The 22,999-nt window shown below is 44.4% G+C and overlaps 1 protein-coding gene across 5 annotated transcripts in view; it reads left to right on the forward strand.

Moving 5' to 3' along the window:
- Nucleotides 1–22,999, forward strand: part of GckIII (Germinal centre kinase III) — a 200,949-nt gene that overhangs the window by 111,245 nt on the left and 66,705 nt on the right. For 2 of the 5 annotated variants that reach the window (XM_025301490.1, XM_011136581.3), the window contains exon 1: nt 7,899–8,177. The exons of the other annotated variants lie outside the window; for them this stretch is intronic. The gene's annotated coding sequence lies outside the window, so the exon portion shown is untranslated. Of the gene's footprint in view, nt 1–7,898; nt 8,178–22,999 lie in introns of those variants that run through there. 5 annotated transcript variants of the gene reach the window in all.

Raw genomic sequence — 22,999 nt, forward strand, 5'->3', positions numbered from 1 at the left:
AAGGCTTCAAACATACATAGGCCCGTTTTGCAAATGATGCTCGCAAACGCTAATATAATTTGATTCGTATTCGAATCTTCGCGATTCGAAATTTCCGAATTATTCGGATTCGAATTCCAATAGTTCGCACATCTCTAGTCAAAAGGGATATCTGACAGGGACAGCTAAAGGGATATCTGAGTCACATGTCGAACGATTGCGATTGCTCCAACATGAATTTTAATTTTTAGCGTTAATGTATCCTAGTCGCGCAATAAAGTATTACGTTATATTACTCGAGAAAACCAATTTTATACCACGAGGATGATTACTTTTAGTAACACACGCGACTCGCATTTGTTCAGAAACTAAGTAATATCATCAACATTTCTTGCTTCTAACATTTATGGCTTTTTGCCTTCCTCTCTCTCTCTCTCTCTCTCTCTCTCTCTCTCTCTCTCTCTCTTTCTCCATCTCTGTTTCTCTCTCTCTCTCTCTCTCCCTCTCTTGTTTTTCATCTCCCTTTTCCGGATATTTCCGAACGGCGCGAAGAATCGCTTGCCATCAATCGTCTCGCGAGCGGATCTTCATCCATATTTATTTTCGACGGACGCGCTAAAAGCTCGACCCGGGCCGATGGCGCTTTCCATTAATAATACATCGAGACAATAAATTGCAAAGTCGTAAAAGACCGTCGAAGGGTTGAGCCATTCCTAGACGAGGAGGAGAATATCCGTCGGGCGCTCCGACGGCGCATCGTCGCTAGATAGTCGGTTCATCATGATTGCGCGTTTATTCGCTCTCGCGATACACGAATATCGATATAATTTCGCAATTTCGACGGAGGCGTGACCGGTCGGTTTTCCATATTTATATTGTCGTTAGTTGCATGCGAAACAATGCGCGTAATGCGATAACGCGCGCAACCACACGCGGTGTAACAACGCGATAATTATAAGCGAGGCATCGGTAGCGCCGAGAACGCGAGCCACCGAAAAATTTCACCCGCTCGCCGGCTGTTATATTCGCTTAAATATTGCAATATCGCGTTTCCACTCGCATTTGTTGCCTTCCGCTGGCAAAACACCTGTTGCTCATTACACACCGCGCAGTTTTAAATTTTCACAGTCACCTCGTTATTTTAATGACGCCTTTTTGATGTCTCTCTCTCTCTCTCTCTCTCTCTCTCTCTCTCTCTCTCTCTCTCACTCTCGCTCTCCTTTTTCTCTCCAACGAGACCGTTTGTGCGTTTGTTACATAAAATTTAATCGTGCAGGCCACCTTCCGCGCGTTCTCCTTCCCCCTCCCCTCCTCACTCTTTCTCGTTGAAATTTTCGGAGCCTCTCTTTCTCCCGATCCGAAATCCAAATTCATCGTCGACGACCGTCGAGCGACCGCTGCTCAGGAAAAATGAAATGTATTTGTAACCCCCCCCCCCCCCGTCGGGGAAATTGTTTACGACGTAATTGTTTCGCCGGCCGCACCCTCGATTAGCGACTCGCCCCTTGCGATCCGCCGACGTGAATACAAAAACAATCCGGAGCGCGGCCGTCGAAGAAACCGATCGGCGAAGGGGACGCCGAAATAAAGCGTGTCCAATGCGCAGCCTGTCCCTGAACGCTGCTCAGGCGTGATGTCCGCACAATGGAACATTGTCAGATTGACGTGACTTCCTGTTGCGATTTACGGTGCGCCGTTGCTCTTTAATTCGCGGTAACCGATTCCGCTCCACTTCGGCCGATCTCTCGGTGTGATCTTAATCGCTTCGAATCGCACGGACGAATGCGACGAGAAGAGGCGGCGGCTTAACGAGAGGGCTTTTTTCAAGACCCCCCTCCCCCCTCCCCGGGCTCCTCGGAGTTGTTATCGTTTTTGGGCCTCGTTTCTGACCGCTAATCATTTCGCGGCGTCCGAGGTGAAATCGCCGGGATCATTCCCGACGGGAGAAAAGCGCATGCCGTCGGACTCTGCGTCTTCTGCAAAAGTAACTGCGTGAATAATTCACTCCCGCAAATTAAAGATAAAATAGAAATGAATTAGAAACAAAAACTGCGAGAGCTAAAGGCTCGGTCACCGGGTTCGTCGAGGAGCGATGGATCGCGACGGGCCCCGAAGGGAACAACAGCGATCGCAGTCGTCCTTTGACTCAAGGAAATATCTCTGTTACTTTCGGATTAGTTTAAAGTCGGCGATGTTAGACATGCCGGTGTCGAGTCGCGTACTTACTCAACGAGTCGCAATTAGGAGCTTAATTTCCGCGAAAGGTGGCGATAAAATTGACGCTGAGCAAAGTACGGAACGGTGCAGTCGCGCTTCACCGCGATCTCTCAACACGCCTGCACGCGTTTCCGCGTTTTATCGTGAAAATAAAATTCTCTTCTGATGAAAGAGAGAAAGAGAGAGGGAGAGGGGGGGGAGAAAGAGAGAGGGACAACCGCGCCGCCGAAAGGACGCGATTATGTTAAGCGCGCCGCAATTATACTCGAATGAGAGAAACGCTCGTCCGTTGCCTTAGTTATTAACTCCAGTTATTAAATCGCGTTTACACCACATCATGTGCGCTCACATGTGTCTGTGTGCGCGCGCGCGCATATGTGTGTGTGTGGAAATGTGTCCGAGTTGGCAAAGGTTGGAAAGTGAAGGGGGTGGAACGGGCGGCGTGTGCGACTCAGCGGCGAGCCGCGGATCTCCTACACGTCATTATGTAAACATCGCGGTCGAAAACGCGAGTAATTAACAAGTCCTGGCATCTCGGCCGGCCTGGCCAGCGCGCGGCGGCGTCTCGTAAATCTTCACCATCACTCGACGTACACCGAGCCTCGTAAACAGCTCGACGTTAAGTTGGATTTCGGCTCGCGTGTCGGCACCGTCGTCAACAATATGCGTGTGTGCGCGTGTGTGTGTGTGTGTGTTGCAAATATCAGATAGAAATCGTATATCTCGTAAACAGAGGCGGTGGTATCTCCCATCGAGTTTCACGCGATCGCGCTTTGTATCGCGCGATCCACGCGATCCTGAACTTGGTCCGTTCGGTTCCCTCTGCGCGTCCTCAACGTAGACCCGATCGCGGGTGTGTGAACATCTGAAAATGTAAATTCACGCAACTGTGATACTCGGTGCTGTCCTTGCTCGATTTTTCTCTTCTCGCCGGGGACTGCCGATGAAAAATGGGCCTCAGGCCTCCTCGGTCTCGTATTAACACTCGCGTTCCTTTTTTTTTTTTTTACACCAAAAAGAAAATATTTTATTTGTAAAGTGATTTTTCCGATAGTTTCATATTCTAAGCGAAGCCTTTTTTACAGGAGAAGGATTCCTCTTTCGAAATAAAACGATCAGAGTGAACCATTCGTCTAAAATTTACTAGATATTATTCTATTGGGTGAGTGCAAAAGTTCGTGCGGAGTTTGTGAGTAAAAGTCACACAGTGATTAGGCAAACAAAAATCTTTATTCAATCAATGATGTATTCTCCATCGTTTTCTATAATCTTTTCCCAACGTTCTGGCAGCATGCGGATGCCTCGATCATAAAAACTGCGCGGTTTAGATTCGAAGAACGAAGAGACGCCGTTTTTTAAGGCCTCCAAAGAGTCAAAGTTTTTTCCATTTAAATAATTTTGCAATGACCGGAACAAGTGATAGTCAGATGGTGCGATATCAGGAGAATACGGTGGATGCGTTAAGACATCCCATTTCAGGCTCTTCAGTTTGCGCAGCGTCTTTTTCGAAACGTGTGGTCTGGCGTTGTCGTGATGAAAGACGACTCCCTTGCGATTTGACAAAATCGGACGTTTCTCTTTTATTTCTCGATTCAGATTGGTTAATTGGCGACAGTACTTGTCCGAATCAATCGTTTCGCCAGCGGGGAGAAGCTCGAAATAGATTATGCCCTTGCAATCCCACCAAACAGAGAGCATCACCTTCATCGGGTGCAAACTGGCCTTTGGCATTGCGTCACCATGCTCACCTGATTGTTTCCATGTCCGTTTGCGCTGAACATTGTTGTAGAGGACCCATTTCTCATCGCCCGTCACTAGTCGATCCAAAAACGACTCGTTATTGAGCCGCCCGAGTAAAGAAACGGCTGCGGAAATTCGCTTGATTTTGTTCTTCTCGGTCAGCAAATGGGGCACCCATATATCGAGCTTCAAATCGAATCCCATCTTTTTTAAACGCCGAAAAGCGGTTGATCGGTCAACGTTTAGTGCTGTAGCAACTTCTTCTGTTGAAATTCGCGGATTATTGAGCACTAAAGTACGCAAAACATCGTCATCAATGTCAGAAGGTCGACCAGAGCGTGGCTCGTCTTCAAGGTTAAATTCTCCGCGCCGAAATTTAGCAAACCATTTTTCCACAGTTCGTTTAGCTGCTGCTTCATCCTGATAAACATCCTGAATGTTTTTTACGGCTGCGGCAACGTTTATTCCCTTCCGAAACTCGTAAAGCATAACATGCCGTAAATGCACCTTATCGATACTCATTTTTAAAGTGATATTTCTCGAAGCAGTTTATATGAAAACAAATGATTTTTTTTTTAATAACAGCTGAAGACGTCACCTTTCCAACGTTATATAATATGTAGATGGAAGTATTAATGACAACACTTTACGATGCTTATAACTCCATCTATTGAAACTCCGCACGAACTTTTGCACTCACCCAATATTTTCTTCTTATTTCAAGAAGATTTCTTCTTGTATCAATTAATTTTCCTCTTATATGAAGAGCGATATATATTGATTTGAATATCGGCTTCTCTTTTGTTCGGTCTTGCTTTACCTGCAAATCTGCAAACATGAACGAAGAAATTACCATATGTTCATGGATCAAAATATTTGGAACGTTTTTTCAAAAAGGTATGTGTGTTGCTGCAACATATAACGAAGATAATTTATCCATATTTGGACAAATACAGTTTATAATCTATTGCAAGAAGTTGAATAATATATTCTTTCTTTTAACTATGTTTCATACAATTAGTTATGATGAACATCTCTGTAGTTATCAAGTCCATGGCAAAACTGATTGAAAATTTGTTTGTTACGATGATCTTGTTTCATCCGTGCCTACTTATTGCAGAACTGGAGCCAGAAGTACATCTATACATATACATTACTTTTCGCTATACACTATAATAATTGTTTTGAATCAACTAGTGCAACCAGTAAGAACAAAGTACAGTTGGAATAAATAATAATCCTCTTAAAAAGAGATTAAATAATCTGTGTGTAAGAGGAAATTTATATTAAAATCAATAAGATTCGCATAATACATGTATAATCCTCCTAACTTCAGGAATAATGTGTTTATCATATTTCCCTCTTGATCTTAGAGGAGATCTTAAAGGATCTTAAAGGAAATTAAGAAAAAGAGCATTAAATATATGAGACCTCTTGAGACCATATACATATAAAAGAATAAAATCCTCTAAAATTCAGATGTATACCGCTTATTCCGAAATTACTTTTTTTTTTGAGTGTAGATCGGGAGTCTGAGCTCCTAAGAAAGATTCGTCCTTTCTCTCCTTCACGTCACAGGCTCTCGTATCTCCGACGAACGTCGAGGCACTCCGCAACGCTTGGCGTCCGCGCGCGTCACCGCGGTGATATCACCGTGCGTGTTATTATTGTTGCTTAAAATACACAAGAGCAGGCGCGCGCACACGCGCGTCTCTCTCTCGCTCTCTCTCTCTCTCTCTCTCTCTCTCTCTCTTTCTCGTGCCGTAATTTCACCGGCCACTTTCTTTCCGCGATCCGCGCGCACCGCACGTAATAATTACTGTCGCGATGAGGCCGGTAATAAGCGGCATTACGATTGCCATTGCGAGGAACAATGAAAATGCGTACCCACGCGCGCATCGAAGGGAGAAAGTCGCGGGCGGAAATTAATATTTATTACTTTGACGGCAGTCTCGCGCGCGCGCGCGGCGCCGATCGATGCGATCAGCAGCCGCGGGCAAATTAGCGAGCTAACTCCCCGATTAATTGGAAAATTAAAAATGAATACACACTCGCGAACGAGTCTCCGAGGGCGGGAAACGTGGCGGCGGCTGACCTGCGACCTCTTCAGCTGCTTTTCGAAAGTGCGGTAATCGCAAGGTATCGGAAAAATATCGTCGAGTCTCGACACGGAGGACTCTCCACTGCGGATAATTTGCGCTCGGCCGCTTCCGTTTCCGCTCTCGTTCAACTCGAGCGCGCAACTCGAATTTCCAAAACATTCCGCGCACACGATTCTTAAAACGTATAAATATTTCCTAGTTCGACGTAAAACCCTCCGAACTGAATCTCTTGGTTCTAACTAAAGATGTGCGAACTATTCGAATTCGAATTCGAATCGAATCGAATCTAACGTAATTCGATTCGATTCGAATCCGAATAATTCGAAAATTTCCGATCGCGAAGATTCGAATACGAATCAAATATATTAGCGTTTGCGCGCATCAGCTAGAAAACGGGTCATCTGGGCCTGTATGTTTGAACTCTTAACTTGTAATTAACTTGATATATAATTAATAACTTCATTATAAATTACTTTAAATATTTAAATATGTATTTTACTTTAAGATCATATTACAATATCAATATTCCCTTTCATATTGAAATCTTCCATCATTATTTGCATGTTTAATGGTCACGTTAAATTTTATAATGATTCGATTCGATTTCATTTGATTCGATTCGAATTCGAGTGAAATTTCATAGATTCGATTCAATTCGAACTCGAATTTGAAAAATGAGATTCGATTCGACTCGATATAAAAAATTCTTGACTCGCACATCTCGAGTTCTAATCGAAAATCAAATGTATCCTCTTGAAAAAGAAAATGAATAATTCTCGAATCACTTCCCGGGAGACTCCGGCTCACTCGTCGCTTGTGAAATCAGCTTGAGGAATAATTCAGGAGGGGGGCAGGAGGAGGCGGTCGCGGCTGTCGGAGTGTCAGACGCGCCCGCGGAAAGTGAGAAGAATTTAATTTCGGCCGCGGCGGCCGAATGTCCTTTAACCCTTTAACGCCCGACATTTTTACAAGTGTTTCAAGAATAAAATTTGACTTTTTTTGAACTGAGACTATAAGTAGTGATAACCAAAAAAAATATCAGAATTTTATATCTACGAAAAACTACCTTTCCAAGCAGAAACCACTCCCGGAAGCGAAAAATACACCTGGATCGGTTAAATTTTTGTTTCTTAGTTTTAATAATTTTATATCATACCTAATGGTTGGCAAAATTCCTCGAAACATAAAACTCATATTCAGAACTTGATCTTTATTTACCCGGAATGGAATTGCATAAAGCATCGAGAGACGCAGAGGGGAATTTTACAGATCTTGCAAATTATTTTTGTCCCGCTTTGCTTCCCTCTGCACAATTGGCAACGTCTTTTACCGTTTTCCTTAACAGGCATGTGCTCGGTGTAACATTCCCTGATGCCTTCGATCACTCTTCAGTTTCTTCTTGTCAAAGTGAACTGGCCGTCCTATGTTGCCATTAAAACTCAGCTAAAAACAGACCAAACCGAACCCACATACAACCTGTATACCATTTTTTAGAAGACGAATTCACCTTTACAGTGCAGGTGCAAAAAACAGACGAAAATATCTCCTTTTTCCACTAAGTTGTGGATTCTTAAATGTGTCCCTGGTAACTACAGTTACCAGCAGACTCGCAAAGGGTTTGAGCTATCGAGGAGCATCTCCGACTGCGCGGAATGTGTCGCTCTCTGCGCGTATCCCCGACGTAGCCGCACCAGGTGCGTGCGTGTGTACGTGCCCGCCCGTCCGTGTGTTCTCTCTTCTCCTGGCGGCTCAGGATGCCCCCCCCCCTATTCCGCACGGCCGCTTCGAAGTCCCACGGCGAGAGCCAGTCGCCGCGGCAGGCTCTCCCGCGCGCCTTTCTTCTCGCTGCCGCGCCGCGCCGCGCGCGTGTCAGTTAGTTCGCTGGCAGCCGCGGACAATAACTGACAGCCGCGTCGCGCTGTCAGCTGGTCGCGCGCGCGACATCGTGTCCTTTCCTTCGCGGAGAGAGACCCCTCGTCGGATCTCGCAACCGCGGCGCGCGTCCGCGACTTGTGAAAGTGCAACGCGCTCGCGCCGATCGTCGCAGTGTGCTCCGTTTTCATGCGCGCGCGGGATATCGGAGATCGACTCGAAGGACTTTGCTCCTTGCGAAGCCCCGGATTACCAGTGGCAATTCGGGTAAAGAAGTGCGGCGTGCGGGGCGGGGGGGGCGGGGTGCGCGCAGCGCGAGGCGAATCTTATTTTCCTGCGGCCCTTTGTCGAGTTATCGAGCTTTTGATTATCGGAGCGGGCGGGAGGCTTTCGGAGAGGGCTCGACGACGACGGCCTCGCGGGCGATCTGCGATCTCTTTTTCTTCCTCTCTCCCTCCCTCCCTCTCTCTCTCTCTCTCTCTCTCTCTCTCTCTCTCTCTCTCGCCGATCGCAGGATTCCGCGGATCCCGCGACTTTCGCGGAGAGCCCGACTCCGACGGCGATATTGAAAGTAATTGAAAAGAAATGGCGAGCTCTTAGTGGGAGGGGGGGGGGAGGGACGTGCGGGATCGGCAAGGGATGCGTTCGAGGCTGTTGGAAATCGGACAGGAAATTGGCAATTACCGCGCACGATTATAATATCGAGGGCGATTAAACGGGCCGCTTAACGGGCGACTCAAGGGAGGCCGAGGGGAATTTGGCGTTTTCGCCGCCAACGCCGGGGGATCCCCGGCCGCGTACGATCGATGCGCGCCGGTCTCGCTGGAAAACGCAATACGGGGGAACGGAAGCGTCGAAAAACGAGAATGAATATCCGGCTGATAAAGGCGCGCGCGCGCGCCTCCGTCGTGTCGGAATCGTAACATATGTTATCGAGCCACGCACACGCTGCTCGCTCGATTATCCCGTGGCGAGACGATAACGCGCGGGCGATTCATCGGCGTAAGTTTCGCGTCAGTAACGCGGAGCACGCGATGCGTCTGTCCATCCGCCGACGAAACGCGACTCCTTCGGCCGATTTCACTGGATTCCCTCTGGCCGACGACGGGAGTCGGTCGATCGCAGGATGTCCTTTGCTTTTCCTTGGGATCTTTTCACGCGACACACTCGTAGATTCTGCCAACAGGTGTGCTGCTACCCGTGTTATTCGGCAGGGGGGACATTTTTCCTATGTACGATAATTAAGTGAACATTCGTCATATATACGTCGTCACATGTCGGATCGAGAAAGACTTTCGAAGAATTTCGACGGACTGCCTGTCTCAGCTAGTGGTGCAACGATTTCTCAAGATATCGATATTATCGTCATTCAGAACCGTCGATAACGATAATATCGATAATTTTGAAAAATATCGATATTTATATAAAAAATGTATACATATAGGGTAGTATGCGTATAAAAGAAGGGTATACACGAAAAATTTAAAAAATTTAAAAGCCGTCTGGAGCCGGCTGAGAAATCTCGACTTTTAATCTCGGACGTGTCACCTGAGCGAACGGAAACTTTTAAGTGTCAGATGGGATGGAAAACAATTGGACGATAACAGGCCGCGCCTATTATCAGCGTTGAAATTCGAAAGACGTTCTCCTCCGTCACGCGAGCTCGATCTTTCTTCTCGTTTGCCGGTTCTTAATTGAACGAATTCTGATTATAATCGCACACGATTTTCCTCTCTCTTCTCCCTTTCTCTCTCTCTCTCTCTCTCTCTCTCTCTTTCTCTTCATCTTTCTCTCTGTCTTTGGAAGCGGCAGTTTAGCTTCAGACGAGCGCGACCAGGACGTTCGTGCTGCTGCTAAGTAAGGTAGTGTGTTTTCGGGCACGGTAGGTTAATTCTCTCCGCGACGATGGCTGAGCTATGTAGAGCATAAAACGGCCGATTCGCTCCGTCCACGCGGGAGAGAGAGAGAGAGAGAGAGAGAGAGAAAGAGAGAGAGGGCTGCTCGAAATAATTATCCTTCTCGGGAGGTGGGCACGGGAGATTCTCTCTCGCGCGACTCGTCGTCGCGGATAATCCGCGAGAGAAGCCGGCGCGGTCGGCGAGTATTCCTGAAAATAAAGCCCGGAATAAAATCCCTCGAAAATTGCAGCCGAATTTCGCGCTTTCTCGCGAGAGCCTTTTTTTAGCCCCCGCCCCGTTGGAAGCGACTCATCCTCTCTCTCTCTCTCTCTCTCTCTCTCTCTCTCTCTCTCTCTCTCTCTCTCTCTCTCTCTCTCCGTGCTCCAACGCGAAGAGCGCGGAGCCGGATAGTTCAATCGACGGAAGTTAGCCACCCTTTGGTCTCTCTCCTCCTCCCCTCGCCCTCGAAACGGAGAGAAGGCGCCGTTGAAATTTTTACATACCGAGAAAACTTCCCGCACGCGTCTTCCCTTCGGAATGATGCTCGCTCGCTCGCTCTGCGGGAGCGGAATCGCTACGCGAGTCGCCGGCGGATCTCGCGACGGCTGGCGACGGCTTTGTCTCGCGTCGTTGGCAAAAAAGGGGTAAAGGGGGGAGGGAAAAAAACGTGGGAGAGACGTCAGGATTACGGCGAGTTTCATACAAAGGGGAAACGACGACGACGACGACCCCGAGGGTCGCTCGTGAAAATGAGTGAAAGTGGCCGTTACTTAACTTCGCCGCTCACCTCGCGGACTGAAAAGCGTTTTCTCGCCGCCAATTAGCCGAAAAACATCCGACATATCGGGGGACTGTCCATTGTCTCGCTCCTCGTTTCGCCGCCGAAGAATATCGCTGACGGGGAGTTTTCAGTTTGGCTCGCTCTCGATGTCTCGACGCCGCGAGGCGGGAGGGCGAACGTTTCTGCCGATTTGTTATCTTTCCCCCTCCCGCCCGCCCCCCCTCCCCAGCTGTCAGATTTATGGACGTGACGGCTCGTGTGTGCGTGCGGAATTCGATAATACGCGACGAATATTCATCTTCACGAAAATATTCCTTCCCACTCTTTTTCTCTCTCTCTCGAGAAAAAGAGCGAGAGAGAGAGAGAGAGAGAGAGAAAGAAAGAGACAAAATAGTTATCCTCGATATATATTTTAGGTCGCGTATTTAAATCCCAGCGAGGAATCGAACCGAACGATTGTGTCTCGTTCTCGCTGACGAAAGGGGAGCTGGTTTAATCGTGTCTGGTTTGAGCCCTCTCTCTCTCTCTCTCTCTCTCTCTCTCTCTCTCTCTCTCTCTCTCTCTCTCTCTCTCTCTCTCTCTTTCCCTTCCTCTCTCTCTCCCTCACTCTCTCGGGAATCGGAGAAACAGGTTCCACCTGAGCGGTCTAATTAAAATAGGCGGTCATTCGTTGCAAATTTTTCGCAAACGCTGCGCGCTACATGAGCGAAACAAATTTTTTCCCCTCACCGTCCTCCCTCCTCGCGCCCCGCGCGTCCAGCTATAACGACCCGGCTCGCGAAACGAGTCGGGCGCATCGGTGATAAAAATCGAAGCGGTTCGACTTTACGGCGATCGGTCGCGCGCGTTTCGCCAGCCAATGCGACTTCCTGGCTTCGCGCTTTTGCGCAACGCGCTTTTCTCGCTTTACAAATCGACGGCTGGCGAGCGGCCGCTCGCCCGTTAATTGCGATTAATTGCCTGGGACCCGCTCACCCTTACTTCCTCCACCCCTCACCCCTCCGTCCCCTCGCTCTCTTTCGCCCTACACGTTCGTGTAGTCGCGCGTCGCCATTCATGTGTACATGCGTCTTTCGTGTGTGATTTTCTTCTTTTTTACCGCGGTTCTTTTTCTCTTTTCTTCTTTTTTTTTTTTTTCTTTTCTTTACCTCGACATCGTCGCACCGGTTACAGCGAAACTCACAGTTGTCGAGTAATTTTCGCGCGTGAAAATGCGATCTTGTAACGCGACGGCGTTCGCATGCTCGCACGCACGCGAGAAAAAGGAGAAAAATAACGGCGCGCCGTGGTTGCGCGTCGCGTTCGGCGGTCGCGAAAACGGCGCGAAAAACGCCGCGGCGTTTTCGCGGAGAAACGCGAGTCTCGTCCGGGACAGTCGGCGTTGCGGCGTTATTCCTCCTCGTCGTCGTCGTCGTCGTCGTCGGGACGGCCGATTATCCGCGCCGCCTCGTTCACTTTCACTGGGCCCCGCCGCAAAGAGAAAAGCGATCGAGGCACGGCCGAGGTGTTATATAAATTAGACGTTTCGCAGAATTTTTCCGGCGCGACGGCGCGTGTCGGGACGCCGATTTTGCGATAGAGCCGCAATTTAATATCGCCGGATCGCCTGTGTTATTTGCACGCGCTGTCGCGGAGCGCGCTCGTCTCTTGTTTTCTGTTTCCTTTTTTTTTATATTTTTTTTTGCTTTCTTCCCTTCCTTTCGTCGCTTCTCCAAATCTTGCTTCAAACCGTTCTTATTCGCCGCAGATTTCATACAACTCCCCGGATGTTTACCGTCGACGTCGAGATCCGAAAGCGACTTTAGCCGAGCGCGCTCTTCTTATTTTTCACGGTGACGATGTTCTCGTTTTTACGACTGATTAGGCAAATCGAATCATCGCGGTTTCACGGGATATTTTGGAAAGTTCGGAGTCTTTTTAATATCAGCTTTGCATATTCGCAGCAATATTAACGCAGCGTCACATTTGTCCATCACAGTGTCCATCGAATCCTTTAATTATCCGCTTTCTCTCTTCCTTCCTCTCTCCCTCTCTCTCTCTCTCTCTCGCTTCCCGATTTCCACTTACGAGACAAAGATTAAGATAAATGTTTCAGTAACTGGACGTTTAAGCGTAGGTCGTCACAAATACAATACAAAATATAATATTAAGAATAATTTTGATATAAATATTTGAAAATCTATTCGAAGACTTAAGATTCCCTTAAATAGGGGAAAACGATTTAAATGTAACGATTTAATGTATATATCTATTATCAATGAAATATTTATACAAGTAACGAAGCGCCAGTGAGCGGACAGTTGAAATAGGTTATGGTGCAATGTTTCGGTTATAATTTGTCCCGGTGTCTGACCGCGATTAGAAAATTCGTATGTGCTAACGGAAAACAATATAAATATAGATGCTGTCTCTTGATGAATTTATTCACGATCGACCATTAGTTTGCCAAACCACGGGTGCATACTTATTCATTTAATTTTTCTTTTAATACAAAAGCACCAAACGGGGAATATATCTTTTTCCAACTGATCGTCAAATATTGGAGCTTATTTTTACAATAATTATTACTTCCACTCACTCATTATTGTTAAAATAAATAGTAAGTATTTTTTTGTCAAAGTGCTCGGTTACTGTCCGGCCACTGCGGGTTTGCCTGGTTTACCTTACGCGCGAAATTTCCTTCGCGCCAAAGACCTTTCTCTCGGAAGTTTCCTTTACGACGAGTAGGGGACAAATTCGCGGAACATGTCGCGTCAACTCGGACAGAATGGCGGCCCTCACGGCGCTCACGTTTTCTAATCAGGTTAATAGCAAAAAAGTGAGGAAAACCTCGCCGAATAACGGAGCGATGGATCTAACGGACCGAACGGGCGATTCGCTCGGTGGCCGAGTGCAAGCTGACTTTTGACTACACGTAGCACGCGCGTTTTACTGCCGCGTCCTCGTTAAACGTCGCGCCGACGACGACGACGACGACGACAACAACAACGACGCGCACCTTCGTGGCTCCCACGCGCTCCCGGCATCTCCGATCTCGCCGCGTCTCTCTCTCTCTCTCTCTCTCTCTCTCTCTCTCTCTCTCTCTTCCCCCTCGCGATCGCGAGATCATGAGGCGATCCCGGCAGAAGCAGATCCACGGAAGCTCTCGATACCGCAGGCGGTATCCGCTTGCGTAACTTTTGCACCGGCAGCTCTCGGCATAACGGTATTCCAGCTGCGCGCGCGCCCGCGCGCTGCCTCGACAGAGAGAACGGTGGTAGCCGCGATTAGAATTAACATTCCTCCTTCGTGTTCGGTTTTGCAGCAGCTGCTGTTCTACGCGATAGAATCCATCCTTATGGTAGCCGGCCGGCGGAATCGCGACGCGTATTGCGCGAGCGAGAAAACTCTCCGCGCGCTTTCCCCGCGAACGTGAGAACTCGGCGGAGGAACAAATCGACGTCGTGGCGGTCGTTCGATCGTAAATCCGGACGGTGGATCGTTAGTTAAGTCGTTAGTTAGACGGTTGTTAGGTGATTGTTGAACCGTCGGCCGCGCGCGACCGACCGGCGGTTTCGGAAAGTTCGGGCTGGTTGACGGATCGCGATAATGCCGGCGCAATCGGCGGCTGATGGCGAAAATGGCGAGGACCGCGAGCGAGCAGCGATAAATCGCCCAAGTAGCGCGAAGCGGTCTTATTGTTCAAGACGGAAAGAGGAGAGGGGTTGAAATGAAATTTAGGAAATTGGAACGCAACAACAAGAGTTACACATGAACGAAAATCGTAGTTTGTATGAAGTAATAACAGGGGCCGGGCGAAACGCACGAAACGACTCGGAAGCGATTTCTCTGTTGCCGCGCGAGCGGAAAAACATTCTAAACGTTCGGCTGCTTGAGAACTCTCGGTCGAAATATGCGAGAACAATTGACTTGAATTAGAAAGCTCTTAGAGGAACATTTCTTGCTCTAATTTCTAACTGTTTAGTTAGACTCATTTTTAATTTAAATCTCGCTTTTAGTTTAATTAAATTAACTTAATTTTCAAATTAATTGAGCTCTTTTCCTCCGGTTTTCGCAAATTTGAAAGGGCAATTGACTGATTAGGAACCTCTTAGAGGAATCTTTTCACTCGTAATATTTGATTTTTATCAAATTCATCGTTTTTCGTTTGATTCGCGGATAATAGAAAGTCAGTTACGCGAGAGCCGAATATGTTTCTCCACAATTGGCTCATTTCTGTTCTTAATGTTTAATGAAACTAATTTTTAGATTAATAATTTTTAGCTTAATAAATTAGTTTAGTAAGTAAGTCGAATTCTTCTTCTAATGTCCGCAGATTTGGAAGGACAATTGACTCATTGAAAAATGTTTCGAAAAATCTTATTATTCCTAATGTTTAACTAAACTAACTTGTAGTTTGATCGTTTTTAGTTTAATCAAGTTAATCTTTCGATCAAATCGATTGTTTGCCATCCGATTCGCAGATAATTGAAAGTCAGTTACACGAGTCGAATATGTTTCTCCACAATTGACTCATTAGAAAGTTTTTAGAGGGTTTTTAGAGGTTTTGGGAGGGTAATTGAATCATTAGAAAGCTTTTAGAGAAATTTTTCTCTTCCTAATGTTTAAGTAAACTAATTTTCGGTTCGATTGTTTTTAGTTTAATCAAGTTAATCTTTCAATAAATCGATTCCCTTTCCTCCGATTCGTAGATTTGCGAGGACGATCAATTGACTGATTAGGAATCTTTCCGTCTCTCATATTAGATTGAACTAATCTTTGATCAAATTGATTGTTTTCCGTCCGATTCGCAGATAACCGAAAGTCAGTTACACGAGTCGAATATATTTCTCCACACTTGACCGATTAGAAAGTTCTTAGGAGGAATCTTTTCGTTCTCAATATTCAATGAAACTAATTTTTGAACCAATCATTTTTAGTTAATTAAATTAATTTTTAATTAAATTAATTTTAAATCAAATTCTTTTCCTAATGTCCGCAGATTTGGGATTGGGTAATTGATTCGCCGGAAAGCTTTCAGATAAATCTTATTCTTTCTGATGTTTAATTAAAGTAATGCTTAGTTTGATCGTTTTTAGTTTAATCGAGTTAATCCTTCGATAAATCGATTCCCTTTTCTCCGATTCGTAGATTCGACAGAGGACAATCAATTACCGTCTGATTAGAAATCCCTCGGAGGAATCTTTCCGTCTCTGATATTAGACCGAACTAATTTTTCACCAGATCGATTGTTCTCGCAGGCGAAGCGATAGTCAGTTACACGAGCCGAATACATTTCTCCGTACGCGCGCGGAGCTCTTCGTTATTCATTCTTCCAAGGAAGCGTTATTTCTTCGAAGGTACTAAAAGCGTCACCGGCATCTTCCTCGCCGGCATCATCGCCTCGCGCGTTTCGTGCCGGCGCGAGCGTGATCGGCATAATTGTGATTCATCGGCTTCGTTCGTTATCCGACTTGGCCGCGCGGCCGAAGTTTGTTATGTACGCGCGTTTCCGTCGGGCACGGAAGTGCCCGACTTTCCTTCGCGGAACGAACGCGCTCCGAGAGTCGAGCTAGATCTCCAGCGTGGAAAAAGGCGCATGCAAAGAGCCGCGCGCGTAGCTCGTACCCTAAACGGCCGATATTATAGTTGCGTGCGGCCGCGTATTAAATCGCGAGGAGGGAAATATCGGTCACTGACTTTCGCTCGGCGCTCGCGAGAATCGGGAATACGCTCGCTCCTAACGCGTATTTATATACGCCACGTCTAACTGTGACTCGCGCGTTTCCCCCGCTTTACCCATCCTCGGCGGCGGCGAGGCGCTGCCCGAGCCGACCGGGATAGGGATGCAACGATTTCTCAAAATATCGATAACGATATTATCGTCATTCACCGTCATCATCGACAACGATAATATCGATAATTTTGAAAAATATCGATATTTATGTGAAAAAAATGTATACATATAGAGGCGCATGCGTATAAAGGGTATACGCGAAAAATTTTAAAGGGTCTTTCAAAAATTTGTATCTTCATATAATTTATTGTCGTATTCTTATTAGAAAATATATAATAAACCGCAGTCGCGTTTGCCGCGAGATCACCGCACACTGAGAGAAAAGTATACGATATTTGGAACTATAATGATATAGTAACTAAATTATAGTCCGAAATATCAGATTTATAGTAAGTATTACCATAATATCGGTAATAATTACGATGTAGGTATGATATAACCAAGCATATAATATTTTTACTAAGAATTATAGTAAGTTAAACTAAAATTATTGTACGGATGCAAATATAAAATAGGTAGGTAAAGTAACTCTTTTATATAGTCAGTATTACCAGAATATTTGCTAAATGATGACAGATGTAACTATATGAATATTAAATCTCACTATATTCGTGAATGAGAAATTATCATATATGTGGTAAAAGTAACCAACCAGTATTTAAGACAATCATTGACTATATATATTTGTGTTTATTCTACTATATTTTGCAGGTTCCGCGAACTATAAAAGTGTGGTTGACGCCAAAATGAACTATAAAATATAGTGAGATTATAGTTAATTCAACTATATTTTTCTATCAGTGCATACATGGAGCAGGAGATCTATTACGGTTCAACGATGTGAAAACGAGGTGAAAATGCGCGATAGAAATGCGCGAGTTTACAAGACATCGACTAATTACATAATATATATTCCAGTGAATTCACACACACTTTTGTCATTTTCATCTCGGTCGTAGAACTCGGTAATAGGCCCCCCGAGCTGTGACTGAAAAACACGAAATATCAGTAAAATTCATATCGATATATCGATTTTATCGGAGGCAAAAAATATCGATAAATATTCGATACTTGTCTCTCGATCGATATGTCGATATTTCGATATATTATCGATTTATCGTTGCATTTCTAGACCGGGGATTAGAAGCCGCTCGCTGCCTTCTTCCCCGATTCTCGATTCGCTTATCCTTAAATCCTCAAGGAGACAAATCGACGGCAGGAAACGGCGCGACGTCACCTCGAAGTCGACCGACGAGCGGTGCGAGTCTTCTTCCTCGCCTTCTCGTTCGCTCCGCCGATCGACCTCGCGCTTCCGCGTGTTAACGAAACGACGCGCGATAATTACGGGTCTATTACGTGGATCGATTTTAGTGGGAAGTTCGCCGGAGAGAAAGTAGACGTCGGCTCTCTCAGCGGCGCGGAAGTCGACGGCGACTCGGGCTCGATCTCGACTTTTCGGCCGAACCGCTGAATTTCACTCGACTTGGGATTTTTATTCTCTCGTCTAAGCTGCCTGAAACCTCCTCCGGGAAATCGTCCGTTTATTTTTTATCGGGAGGCGCGTAGTGAACCTTTTATAGCCGAGTACCTCGCCACAACATACAGATCAGTACGACGGGTTGTCTGCCCTCGTTCGAATAATAATGCAGAGGTTGGCGAAAAGTCGCTCGTTGACTTTGTCGATAACAATATTTGCAGTTCTCCCGCTTTATGATAAATGCGATTTATTGTAATTTTGTCCACGAGTCGTTTATGATAGGAGCCAAGCCTCATTGAAAAGCCTCCTCATTAGAATGCTCGTGTTATAAACTCTTGTTTTATCGAAAAAAGTGACTTACGAGTCTTCTGATTTGCTTGTAAGCTGCAAAAACTTCGAGAAATAAACGCTATTTTTGATAAAAGAGACATCAAAATGCGAGATCATGTATATCGAAAATATATCGCTTAATGGTTATCGTCGACTAAGTTGATCAATAATTTGCGTCTCCGGTCGATAGATATTTTTGCAGAAGCGACCCATTCCAAAAGCGATGGAATATAAGATTTCCAAATATTTCTGTACCATTTTTGTCTAATCTCCAATTCCTGTCGAACTTTCCGATGCAAGAAAGAAATTAAGAAATTGTACGAAACAAAAAAAATATCTTGCATTATTTACTCCCTTAATACTCTTATTACTCTTATTTACTCTGCTCAAGTTCGTAAATGTTTATTTTTCAGTTTGTTTTTTTAAACATTTTTTTTTTAATTTAATTTAAGACTCGGCTACTGTCATAAACGATCACGGTGCAAAATTAGTTGCACTCATAACTGGGAGCATCATTCAAACATCATTATCGACGAGATCAACGACGAGTGATTTTTTCGGCAACCCCTGCGTTATCACCCGAATGGGGGTAGGCAACCCATCCGCGTCGTACTGATCTGTATGTTGATGTTACATCGCACTGAGAGAAAAGTATATGATATTTGGAACTATAATGATATAGTAACTAAATTATAGTCCGAAATATCAGATTTATAGTAAGTATTACCATAATTATTACCATATCGGTAATAATTACGATATAGGCATAGTATAACCAACCATGTAATGTTTGTACTAAGAATTATAGTAAGTTAAACTAAAATTATTGAATGGATACAAATATAAAATGGTAGGTAAAGTAACTCTTTTATATAGTCAATATTACCAGAATATTTGCTAAATGATGACAGATGTAACTATATGAACATTAAATCTCGCTATATTTGTAAATGAGAAATTACCATATATGTTGGTAAAAGTAACTGAACAATTACTTAAGACAATCATTGACTATATATTTGTGTTTATTCTACTATATTTTGCAGGTTCCGCCAACTATAAAAATATGGTTGACGCCAAAATCAACTATAAAATATAGTGAGATTATAGTTAATTCAACTATATTTTTCTATCAGTGCGAGTACTCTCTGTCGGTCGTCAGTCACACACGCGTTACACGCGAGGTCTTCCCGTAGGCTACTCGCGTGTAGCGCGATGTCACGCGGCGCGGCGGCGTGGCTCCGAAACGAAAAAGAGAAACCAGACACATAAATTCAGGACAAAGTGAATTTCCTCGGCTCTTATCGCTCGCCTCGCCCTACTTCCCCGGAGGAACTTCGCTCCCCGGGGGTTGAAGAATCTCGAGCCGTCCGCGAGTAGCTATCCGCTGCGCCGTGTCCACTACAACAGCGCGCTGTCCGAGAGGTTAATCCCAGCGCGATCCTGCCGAGTCTGTAAGCGTCGTCGGGCGAGTTAAGGCGGAAAGTGGAGTGGCGAGATTTTTCGAGTCGCTCTCTCGGCTCTTTCGCGCGAGCGTGAGCGATCCCTTTTCCGGACTCGGCCGATGCGACGCCGTAAAAAGCGTCGACGCCGCGCCGCGTCGCGCCGACGAGAGCGCGCGTCGTCTCTCTCGGGGCCGTCGATCCCACGGATCCTAATAAAGTCACGCTTTCGTATCCGCCTACGCGTCACGATTAACAATTAACGGACTGCGCCGTAACGAATGCCAAGCCGCGAGAAGGAGCGGCTCGACGACGTGCCGTCGTCGTCATACAGCCGCGTAGGAGAGCGCGTCGCATGTCTCTCTCTCTCTCTCTCTCTCTCTCTCTCTCTCTCTCTCTCTCTCTCTCTCTCTCTCTCTCTCTCTCTCGTCCTCGTCGTCGTCCGTCGTCGTTATCGTTGCTCCTGCACGTGCGAGCGGCCGGAATCCCAATTATTCCGGAATAACGGACTACCGACCTAGGAAGGTGCACGACGCGCGTACGCACGCATGTGCCTCGTGTAGAGAAGGACGAGCGCGGAGGCAAGCTGAATCGAACGAAGCGGACTCAATTTCAGGGTTACGCGTGGCGGGGCAACGCATTAACGAACTTTCCCGCTCGCGGTACGTTCTCGTTTTGAGGAGAGATTCGTCCCAAATGCGACGAGGAGTCCGCAGGCTGAGTCCACGGCGCGTGCGTTCTGCGCAAACGCGACGTGAGGCCTAATCTAATCCACGTGGATCTTCCTTTGCACCCGACGTGAGGCCGGATGACACTTTTTGGTTGAGAATTCTCTAGAGACTTGAATTTCCAACCGATCATCGACACCAATGGCTGAGGGGTTGATCCTGAATAGATTCCAAAGAGATCTGTCTAGCTGAAATTTTGAAAAAATTACCACGGTTCGGGGTTCATGGGTTTAGGGTTTGTCTTCAAAGTTTCGAGGCTCGAACTTAATGTTTTATAGCTGAATATTCAACGTCGGGTATTATTAGGCTCTCGAGCTATGGCCAGATTGGGTTCTTGGGCTGTTTGGGGCTCTTAACCCTTTCACGCCTACTGGTAACTATATAGTTACCAGATACGTATTTAAGAATCCATAACTTAGTCAAAAAGGGAGACATTTTCGTTTTCTTTGGTATATAGACTGGTATGTAGATTCGGTTTAGTCTGTTTTTAGCTGAGTTTTAATGATAACATGTTTCGTCAATTTCCAAGTAGGCATAGCTAACATTGTTACTGATATCTAGAAGTGCACTATAAATGAATAGATTGGTATCTGTTATAATTTTATACATTTGGAAGCTTTCTCAGATGCAAAATTTGAAATTGAAAGAATACAGAAATTCAAAATGGCGAATCCAATATGGTGGACACGAAAATCAGGACATCAAGCTATTTTCGTGAAACCTGTTGGCTTATAGTTTTTTATGCGGCGAAAAATCAAGAGACGATTGGCTGTCTAAATGGTGATCTATAAGATATTCTTCGGAAATAGTAAGCTTGACACTCTTCAAGAATGACAAACAAGAATGACAAACTTCACTCACAAGTATAGTAAAGTTTCAGCTCAAAAATGTCAAGCTGACTATCAGAATTACGTCGTATAGATTACCCTCCATTTTTCTCTGTATAATTATTGCTCATTTCGTATATGCTTTTAGGATCCAAGTCATATTTACCAATAAACAAAAAACGAACGATAAAAGAAACCAATATAAAACTCTGATATTTTTTTTAGTTCTCACTATTTATAGTCTCAGTTCAAAGAGACTAAAATTTTATTCTTAAAACTATTCTTATAAAAAAGTCGAGCGTTAAAGGGTTATTATATACGGCTTCGTGCATTCACGAGCTAAAAAGTTCTCGGATTGATAGATTCCTAGGTTGATGGGCTTAAGACTCCAAATCCCTCGGTTTTCTGCTTAACGGGTCTATATTTGATGTTTTTGTACTTTGGGCATGTGAATTTTGGGTTAATGGGTTTCTACATGGAAGTTCGATAGATCTCGAGGTGTTTGTTGATTGGTTTCATAGTTTCAATCCGCTGAATACGCTACTAGATAGAAATAAATGTCGAGTAATGAGTATTTCACAAGTTTCTCGCGTTTAACGGTAATTTTTCCTCTTTTGGGGCTAGTAATTCGAGAAAAAATGTTTTGTTTTTAATTTTGGCAAGACAGATCTCTTCGGAATTTGTTCAGGATCAACCCCTCATTCATTAATGACGATAAACGGTTGGGAATTCAGGTCTCTAGAGAAGTTTGAACCAAAGAATGTCATCTTGCCCCACTGTGCGACGTTACGTCTTGTATTTGTTAGACTGATAAAAGAATATAGTTGAATTAACTATAATCTCACTATATTTTATAGTTGATTTTGGCGTCAACCATATTTTTGTAGTTCGTGGAACCTGCAAAATATAGTAGAATAAACACAAATATACAGTCAATGGTTGTCTGAAATAATTGTTTAGTTACTTTTACCACATATATAGTAATTTCTCATTCACAAATATAGTGAGATTTAATATTCATATAGTTACATCTGTCATTTAGCAAATATTCTGGTAATATTGACTATATAAAAGAGTTACTTTACCTACCATTTTATATTTGCATCCGTACAATAATTTTAGTTTAACTTACTATAATTCTTAGTAAAAATATTATATGGTTGGTTATACTATGCCTATATCATAATTATTACCGATACTATGGTAATACTTACTATAAATATGATATTTCGGACTATAATTTAATTACTATATCATTATAGTTCCAAATAACATATACTTTTCTCTCAGTGTACGAACGATTCCGCGTACACTGATAGAAAAATATAGTTGAATTAACTATAATCTCACTATATTTTATAGTTGATTTTGGCGTCAACCATATTTTTATAGTTGGCGGAACCTGCAAAATATAGTAGAATAAACACAAATATATAGTCAATGATTGTCTTAAGTAATTGTTTAGTTACTTTTACCAACATATATGGTAATTTCTCATTTACAAATATAGCGAGATTTAATGTTCATATAGTTACATCTGTCATCATTTAGCAAATATTCTGGTAATATTGACTATATAAAAGAGTTACTTTACCTACCATTTTATATGTGTATCCATACAATAATTTTAGTTTAACTTACTATAATTCTTAGTAAAAATATTATATGGTTGATACTATGCCTATATCATAATTATTACCGATATTATGGTAATACTTACTATTAATATGATATTTCCCACTTAATAATTTAGTTACTATATCATTATAGTTCCAAATATCATATACTTTTCTCTCAGTGTAAGTTCTCGTTTCACGGAGAGATTCATTT

Source organism: Harpegnathos saltator, unplaced genomic scaffold, assembly GCF_003227715.2.
Source record: "Harpegnathos saltator strain DR-91 unplaced genomic scaffold, Hsal_v8.6 scaffold425, whole genome shotgun sequence".
Lineage (NCBI taxonomy): Eukaryota > Metazoa > Arthropoda > Insecta > Hymenoptera > Formicidae > Harpegnathos > Harpegnathos saltator.